The sequence below is a fragment of the Penaeus vannamei genome, chromosome 29, assembly GCF_042767895.1.
Source record: "Penaeus vannamei isolate JL-2024 chromosome 29, ASM4276789v1, whole genome shotgun sequence".
In the NCBI taxonomy this organism is placed as follows: domain Eukaryota; kingdom Metazoa; phylum Arthropoda; class Malacostraca; order Decapoda; family Penaeidae; genus Penaeus; species Penaeus vannamei.
In genome coordinates, this window is record NC_091577.1 from 34,999,725 (window position 1) to 35,009,818 (window position 10,094).

The following is a 10,094-nucleotide window of genomic DNA, read 5'->3' on the forward strand; positions in this document are numbered from 1 at the left end:
TATTTTCAACTTTATGAGGGTTGCAATATATCAGAGTTGTAGAAAAAAGCATGTGTATGAAGCTGATGGATAGCGCAGTAGGGTGGCCAGTTCCTCTTTGCCCTGACTTTGACCCTAAGATACTGATGTCAACATGTCCGTACTTATAGTTGAATTAACTAAACGGGACTGGCCTTAGTTGTACCCATGGCCTTGTAGTTGCAAGGCCAGCACTCTACCTCTAAGTTTTTAAGATAAGTAATGCAGTATAAGGCTTGAAATCTCATATGTTGAATTTTTTAGGATTACACCAGTTATAGCTGTATATGACAAGGACCTCGAAAATTAATGGAGACAAGGACCTTCTTCGGTCAAGATGGCGTGTCAACATTTGCCTGGCAGCTGAAATTTCTATTGCCAGCTGTGCGTTACCCCACGTCCAGCAGGTTAATTTGAAGAAATAATACTATGTTCAGAACTCCTCGTCCTGCTCGTCCTGACAAGTTGGACAAGATGTCTTGACCATTCGTAACCTCTACTTTCTCGTCCTGGACAAGTTGTCCATCTCGTCCATCTCGCCCTCTTACGAAGCTGGGCGAACAGGACGAGATGACGACACAATCACTTTTGTATGCAAACATTGACAGTTGCAGGCAACCACAAGATATTGATGGATAATTTTATGGTCCTTTATTGATATTGTCAAGGATATTTTTGTGTTTGTCAGTTAAATATCCATCAAAGAAGTTACAAACCTATGCAGCGTGTAAAATGAAGACACCGGTATCATGAAAGAGTGAATGTTTACTTTCGCGCTGGGCAGCGAGGGTCTTGGAGGTTCTGAACGCGGCCCCATTGTCCTGCTGGTCCTGGACAAATTGTCTGGACGAGCAAGACGAGGAGTTCCGAACGCAGTATAAGACCCCATTGGTGTCAGCTAAAGTGTGGGAAACATTATATTGTTTACTTGATCAAACCAATAATGTAGTTACTTTATTTCGGCTATAACCTTTCATTACCCCCATGAACATTCACTTTAGTGTAATATGTGTAACACTTTACATATCAAGCAAAATATAAAAAATAGGATTGAGAATGGATATTACAAAATGATATATTAACGTTTCCATATAATTATCTTCCTAATAAACATATAAAGCAAATAGCTAATGGTTAAAACAGATAAAGGTACTAGATATCAAAGGTCAAATGGCACTATGGTAAAGTAGTGTAGCGAAAAAAAGTAAAGATAAGTTAATAATAAGGATAAAATGAGTTAGATGTTGGGATTTGTAAAAGGGAAGGAGGTTAAGAGCATAGGGCGATTAAATCAAATGGAGAGTATTTGTGTCTGAGGAGGGGAGAGCAACATTGCATGTGGAAAACTGCAAAAGAACCATTATGAAATAATAATCAGGTATATGGGTAATGATGGTAATAGTAGAATCCAGAGAATGAGATAATGGAAAAAAGCAAAGGTTGTAAAGTATCAGGATGAATGTCAGGAGGGAGGTCACGCATTCAACCAGGTGGGCGCGGAAAGGATAATGGGAAACAAAGAGGGAATGGTCCATATAGAGAAGAGGATAGGGTGTGTTGGGAGAGAGTGGGACGAAGAGGGTACAGGGACCTTGAGGAAGAGGATGGGTATCAGCAAATATATAGAATGTAGGGGGTATGAGGGAGCAGAGCATTCTCATGGGTTAAGTTTAGAAAGTTTTGGATGTCTTCAAAAGTTTCTGGAGGGGAGTTTGGTGGGGAGGTCTAAGAAACATTTTGTGTGTGTGTGTGTGTGTGTGTGTGTGTGTTAGGAAAAGAGGGGATAGATGTCCGAGGAGTAAAGGAAGAGATGTAGAAAAGGATGGTTTCTGGATTTCCCTGGAAAAAGTGTTTGACTGGGGGAGAGAGGGTGTACAGTCGGATAGAGGGAAGAGATGCTGAGACATCTTAAGATGAGAGGAGGGGAAAAGAGCAAAGGACAATTTTGAAATAAGTAGAGACAAAACCTCGTCGGCGTACTACCCATCTGTCTTAACTAGAGCGATGCCTAGTTTAAACCTGAGAACTACTTCAGATTCGAGCTTTTAGGTAGGGCAGTTCATTTACAAAATATTACGAGAGCCAACTTATTCTTCCGTGTTCATTTCTGTCCTTTTGTCCTCTATTTGGCAATACCATTCTGCATGAAACAAATGCGACCTTCAGAAACACGCTCAGCACATCAAGGCTCTCTGACAATTCATTTGGTTGAAGGAGAAACAGAACTACATAAGAGTTCATTTGCGGAATAGCTCTGTGTTGCCAGCAAGTATTTTTAATAAGGCATTTTTTGTTTCTTTTCGTTGGTTTTCTGTGTACATTTAATATCTGCTTGCATTACTGACAGATATTGCTAAATATCAATTGTGTAAATGTTTTTGTATGATGTATTTATTATTTGTATGTGTGCACAGTCATTCTTTATATTTCTTTCTTTTTTTTAATTCCATTATAATAATTCAAATCGATTTTATTTTGTCTCCCTCTCTCTTATTTTTTCTCTGCCTCTCGACATAGTACATACACGTGTATGTGAGAGAGAGAGAGGGTGTTTACGGCCATCAAAAAATCCTGCCACATCTTATACTATTTCATGGTCTGTTTTCATATTCGAATAATATGCAACAGGGAGAGAGAGAGAGAGAGAGAGAGAGAGAGAGAGAGAGAGAGAGAGAGAGAGAGAGAGAGAGAGAGAGAGAGAGAGGGAGAGAGAGAGAGAGAGAGAGTGTGCAGTGTTTGTCCCCTCCAACCCCTTCTTATTTAATGACCGTAAGGTCATTAAAAAAGAGGGGGTAGGAGGGGACTGAAACACTGCACTCCGATTTGCCATATTTTCTCACAATAAATCAGGAATAAGCCTAGTATTATTTATTCAGTTATTGTTCGAATCCCCATACCATTCAAAAAAAGACACGAAGACTATATATCACGTATCCTTGATTAAGTCAAGGTTCTTTTCGATCGAAGAATCAGTTATTTAATCCAGATGTTAACCAAAAGATTTCTAAATGGTTATCATTGTAAGAGATTAAATGGGTTACCATTTATCTGACAAGATACACATTCATTGGCACTTGATATAGTTTTCAAAAATATAAAATAAGAGAAAGTGGGAGGGGGTCAGTTAATACTTCCGTTCGTCTCCATATAATTGTTTTACACTAATTTTCAGTACAAGAAAAGGAGTAAGTTAAGACGTTGCTTATATATTAATATTTATTGCGAACATGACGTCGACTTCCCGAATGATAATGTGGAACATATTGCGTTTGGTTTTATCATCTTTTTTATCATCATAATCATCACTCTCATTATCACTGCCTTCATCATTGTTATGGAAATGCTAATTAACAGTGAAAACTAAATCCGAACGGTTCACTTGCCAAATGGTAAAAAATGATCAACATAACATGCGATACCATTACCTTGTTTATATAATTCGGCGTCAAAGGCAGAGACATCATTCGTGACACACAAACGGGTGAGGTCAATAAAAACAATTTACCAGAAGAGAAGGAAAGAAATCACCACCACCATCCTCTCTCCCTCACCCACCCCTCATCCTCCAGAGAAATTATCCTCCAAAAATCTGTGTATCAGCGAATGGAGGAAATGGGAGAGGAGGAGAATTCGGTAAGAGCTAGGGAGGGAAATAGGGAGAGAGGGAAATTATACATAGGGGGATGGATGATGGGAAAAGGAGTGAGTGTTTAAAAGCAGCGTATTGCCATTCCCCTCTTCATAGATAATAAGAGCTATGATTAAATTGTTTACAATAAGTGCGGAAAATTGCCGTTCTCATCGGTTAATTTTCCGGATCCTGACAGTCATCCTTTGAATCCCGACTGCTTTGCCTTGGGTATATTCTGGCTCTCATTATGTATATAGGATTACGCACCCGAGTACATATTTAAGAATATTTCGTGACAATTTTTTTATTATCTACAATGCTATTACAAACAACTAATGGCATGGTAGAAAAACCCATAATGCACAAACTAGATTTATTGAGGAAAGTGAGACAACAGTTTCAGAACTGAACAGATTTTCATAAAAAAAAATAATATATTAATTTAAAAGGTTTGTTGATCTTGTCATATTACCATTATTATCCAAATCATTCTTATTAATATTAATATTTCATTCTTATTAATATTTGGTATATGCCAGACTTCATAGAAGCGTGTCTCCCAATTCATAATCACCATTATTACCATGAATTGTTTGGTTGGGGTTTTGTGTGTTGGTAACGCCTGTATTGAGCAATGGATTTGTTCGATCTGGGTCCAGGTACATTCCGTATGCAAATGTGTCTTCCATTTCTCAATCAGAACCATTACTATACCATTGTTGTCTGGGGCTTTGTGCTTATTGCACGTTTGGAAAAGCTTATAATGAGCAGTGAAAACGTTGGTTTGCTTTAGGTTATGGTTTTGTTTTATTTAGACTGTGGGTTTCCTCTGGTTAATAGAGTATATTTGTACCATTTATATTTTCAAATAAATGTTTGTGTTTTCCACGTGCATTTTTGAGTGTTTCATGTATCTCTGTGATAAAAGGAGGAGGATTCTGAGGATATCTTTCAAGTGTAACTCTATTCGCGATTTTACCAACATCGATATTTACTATGGTATGTAGCTTATGTGCCTCTAACGGTGACGAGCAGCTGTTAATAAAAAAATTACCACTTTGGTTTTTTTTATTGTGGGATATTCGCGATGTTCTCTCTCGAACGACATTCCAGTGTGGTCGGTTCTTAAAATGACGGAGATTGATTGTAGGACATCATTATCGATGATATTATCCATCGACAGCTTAGATTCAATATTGTTCAGTTTATCCGACATCATAGTCAGCTTCTTTTAAATGGAGCTCGTGACATAATGGTTTACTAAAATATGGGCTATGACAGGAATATATATGCAAGCGAGTCCTGCTAAAACAAATATCGATATGGTATCCATTTACCTGTTGAATAATAATAATAATAATAATAATAATAATAATAATAATAATAATAATTAAAATATTTACAATTTTAGAGTAACTATATCTTTTTTTAATAGTTCATATAAATTCCTGCACGAGTTCTGCTGGAACAAATATCGCTATAGTATCCATTATCTGATAACATACGATAGATAAGAATAATAATAATAAAAAAATAAATAAAGAGTCTGATAATATACGACAAATAAGAATTAAAATAAATTAAAAATAAAGAGTCTGATTGCAGAGATCTGTAAAGAAAAAAAATGGGGATAATCTTGTCAAACAATAGAGACGACGAGGAAAAATGATACATTATTACCATAAAAAACGTCAATGTCGTCTCACGAGTCGTAATTAATAAGGAGAGTTGGAAGACGAAGGATATAAAATGATTCGTTTTCTATCAACATTTCTATTGCACTATCATATTTGGATGGCGAAGAATTCAAATCAAAGAAAAAAGAGATAATTACACTGGTTCCTGCTGACGAATATCAGTACTGGAAAGAAGAAGAAGAGGAGAATCCATACAATATTCAAATTGGCCTAGATAGAATAATTTGTATATACCATTTTACAAATCCAAATAAGGATTTTCATATCCTTTTAAAGTTACAGTGCAAATCTTGTCCTTTATATGCAGATGTTATCTATTTCCAAGATGATATAAAGAAAAGTTATATATATTTTACCTTTCATAGACAGCTTCATCGACACTGCAATATTATATTCATCTTCCTTTAATTTTAATAAAGAGTATTTGATGTTGTTGTTATTCTGTCTAAATAGAATAGATACATATCTCAGTGCACAGGATACCAATATTATCACCAACAACAATATTAATGACAATGAATATATACGTATAAAGTTAGAGGAAAAAAAGAAAGCATTTGTTTTATGGTATAGTATGTTATGAAAGAGTTAATTGGAATTTTTTGTTGAATGACATGAACTTTTTTGTTGAATCCCTATATATATATATATATATATATATATATATATATATATATATATATATATATATGTGTGTGTGTGTGTGTGTGTGTGTGTGTGTGTGTGTGTGTGTGTGTGTGTGTGTGTGTATGTATATGACTTATATAGCTTATAAGAGATAATATAAATAATATCTATTCTATCTATACTCTTCAATAGATAAAGATTATCATCTTTTAATTTTTGAATAGATGTATACTTTATCCTAAATATTATACTATCTCGTACAAAAAATATATGATGATATCTATATTTATCTATATTTATAGTTCATTATAAATCATATATCATTCATTATAAATCATATATCAATTCGATATAAAAAGATAATATAATAATATATATAAAGATGTGGATTTAAAAAATATATATACGTTGGTAGATTGACAACCGTTGCTCTCCTCTCTTATTCGCCTCTCTCTTGATATCTTGGTATATATCCCAGGTTTGATTATACATATACATACATACATATATATATATATATATATATATATATATATATATATATATATATATATATATATATAAATTATCATACATTGGGTATTATTCTCATATTTATTATATATATATATATATATGTATATATATATATATATATATATATATATATATATATATATATATATATATATATATATATGTGTGTGTGTGTGTGTGTGTGTGTGTGTGTGTGTGTGTGTGTGTGTGTGTGTGTGTGTGTGTATTATTAATTATTATCATTAATAATTATCATATTAATTATTTTATATTGGATATTATTCTAAAAAAAAAAAAAAAAAAAAACAATCAAATAAATAAATAAGGATACATATGTTGGAGCAACATAGATTTCCGTATGCAATACTTCGACAAATACTCTCTTTTTGCATTATATTTGCTTATCAATATTAAACAATTTTATATTCCTAATTTTTTTCATATATAAATCTTTGCAGGTTTTTACGTCTACTTAAAATATTAAGCGACATAAAACCCTTTTGTTTTCGCGGTACGCACAATCTCCTAGAATTACTGCTACACTCTTTTGCTTTTTTTTTCTCGCGTTAGACAACGAAAGGAGATGGTGTTTTATTTTCAGAATTCACAGGACATGTTTCTACGTATGCTGTAAGTGGAATAGGCGTAGATCGACCTCTCCGTCTTGAGAAAAGCGACTTCAAAGATTAGATATGAACGGATCTTTCGAAGTCTACCCCTGTAACACAAGAAAACGTACGAAATACATTACCGAAAACTGTATAATCTATAGGGTAGACTACGAAAGACCCCTTCTTATCTAACCTTTGGAGTCGCTATTTTCAAGAAGGAGAGGCCGATCTCCGCCCATTCCACTTACAGCATACATAGGAACATGTCCTGTGAATTCTGAAAATAAAACACCATCTCCTTTCGTTGTCTAACGAGAGAAAAAAAGCGAAAGAGTGCAGCGGTAATTCTCGGAGATTGAGCAATGAACACTGTCAAATGTCTCATTTTTCCCTTCACCTAAACTAACCAATGTCCAAGTATGAAAAATGAATACTGTCAAAGGTCCAAGAATCAAACGTCTGATTTTTCCCTACACCTAACCTAATGTAACCAATTTCCAATTTTTTCAAAGTTTGATGAATGAATACTGTCAAATGTCACCAAATGTTCACCTAAACTAACCAATGTCCAAGTATGAAAAATGAATACTGTCAAAGGTCCAAGAATCAAATGTCTGATTTTTCCCTCCACTTAACCTAACCTATCCAAAGTCCAAAATTTTCAAATGTCCAAGAATCAAATGTGTGATTTTTCCCTCCACCTAACCTAACCTATCCAATGTCCAAATTTTTCAAATATCCAAGAATGAAATGTCAGATTTTTCCCTCCACCTAATCTAACCTAATCAATGTCCAAATTTTCAAAGGTCCAAGAATCCTATGTCTGATTTTTCCCTCCACTTAATCTAACTTACCCAATGTCCAAATTTTCCAAATGTCCATGAATCAAATGTCTGATTTTTCCCTCCACCTAATCTAAGTTAACCAATGTCCAAAATTTTCATAGTTTGAAAAATTAATACTGTCAAATGTCTGATTTTTCCCTCCACCTAACCCAACCTATCCAATGTCCAAATTTTTCAAAGTTTGAAAAATGAATACTGCCAAATGTCTCATTTTTCCCTCCACCTAATCTAACCTAATCAATGTCCAAATTTTCAAAGGTCCAAGAATCCTATGTCTGATTTTTCCCTCCACTTAATCTAACTTACCCAATGTCCAAATTTTCCAAATGTCCATGAATCAAATGTCTGATTTTTCCCTCCACCTAATCTAAGTTAACCAATGTCCAAAATTTTCATAGTTTGAAAAATTAATACTGTCAAATGTCTGATTTTTCCCTCCATCTAACCCAACCTATACAATGTCCAAATTTGTCAAAGTTTGAAAAATGAATACTGCCAAATGTCTTATTTTTCCCTCCACCTAATCTAACCTAATCAATGTCCAAATTCTTCAAAGGTCCAAGAATCAAATGTCAGATTTTTCCCTTTACCTAACGTAACGTAACCAATGTCCAAATTTTTCAAAGCTTGAAAAATGAATACTGTCAAATGTCTGATTTTCCCTCCACCTAACCTAACCTGTCCAATGTCCACTTTTTTCAATGGTCCAAGAATCAATGTCCAAATTTTTCAAAGGTTTAAGAATGAATACTATCAAATATCTGATTTTTCCTCACCCTAACCTAACCTATTCAATGTCCAAAATTTTCAAATGTCTAAGAATCAAATGTCTGATTTTTTCCTAAACCCAACCTAACTTACCCAATGTCCAAATTTTTCAAATGTCCACGAATCATATTTCTGATTTTTCCTTACACTTAACCTAACTTACCCAATGTCCAAATTCTTCAAAGGTCCAAGAATCAAATATCTGATTTTTCCCTCCGCCTAACCTAACCTATCCAATGTCCAAATTTTTCAAATATCCAAGAATCAAGTGTCTTATTTTTCCCTCCACCTAACCTAACCTATACAATGTCCAAATTCTTCAAAGGTTTAAGAATGAATACTATCAAATATCAGATTTTTTCTTCACCCTAACCTATCCTATTCAATGTCCAAAATTTTCAAATGTCTATGAAACAAATGTCTGATTTTTCCCTCCACCTAACCTAACTAACCCAATTTCCAATTTTTTCAAATGTCCAAGAATCTAATGTCTGATTTTCCCCTCCACCTAACCTAACAACCAATGTCCAAATTTTTCAAAGTTTGAAAAATTAATACCGTCAAATGTCTGATTTTTCCCTCCACCTAACCTAACCTATTCAATGTCCAAATTCTTCAAAGGTTCAAGAATCAAATGTCTGATTTTTCCCTCAACTAATCTAATGTAAGTTAGGTTTAGATTTAGGTTTAGGTTTAGGTTTAGGTTTAGGTTTAGGTTTAGGTTTAGGTTTAGGTTTAAGGTTTAAGGTTTAAGGTTTAAGGTTTAAGGTTTAAGGTTTAAGGTTTAAGGTTTAAGGTTTAAGGTTTAAGGTTTAAGGTTTAAGGTTTAAGGTTTAAGGTTTAAGGTTTAAGGTTTAGGTTTAGGTTTAGGTTTAGGTTAGGTTAGGTTAGGTGTACAGTAAAATTTGGACTTTTGATTTATTGCAAAAAACAGACCTTAACAAAAATTGGACTTTGATTAATAAATAAATACCTGAATATTTTTTTTGGAATTAATTCTAAAATATAATTATTCTCCAATTACTCGATATTGCTATCAAAGTATCTTGATTGCTTTTGTTATTCATCATCCCTCACTTGCTCAATAAGTATATTTGTTATCCAATCACCTTCGATACCTTGTCTCGGTACTCTGTTCTGTCGAATATTCAATAATAATCTTTTAAAAGTCTCATTCTTATCTAAATATACTACCTCCTTATCTAAAGCGAATTTCATTGAATTCTTTCTTCCATCTCTGGATAAAGGCTGAGCAGACACAAGCGACACAGCCAACCTGTTATTACTATTATGCACGCTACTCGTAACAGGCTCTATGTAATAAATGAACATCTCAACTATATATTCATCATAATCACGATTATCTATGATGTTATATATA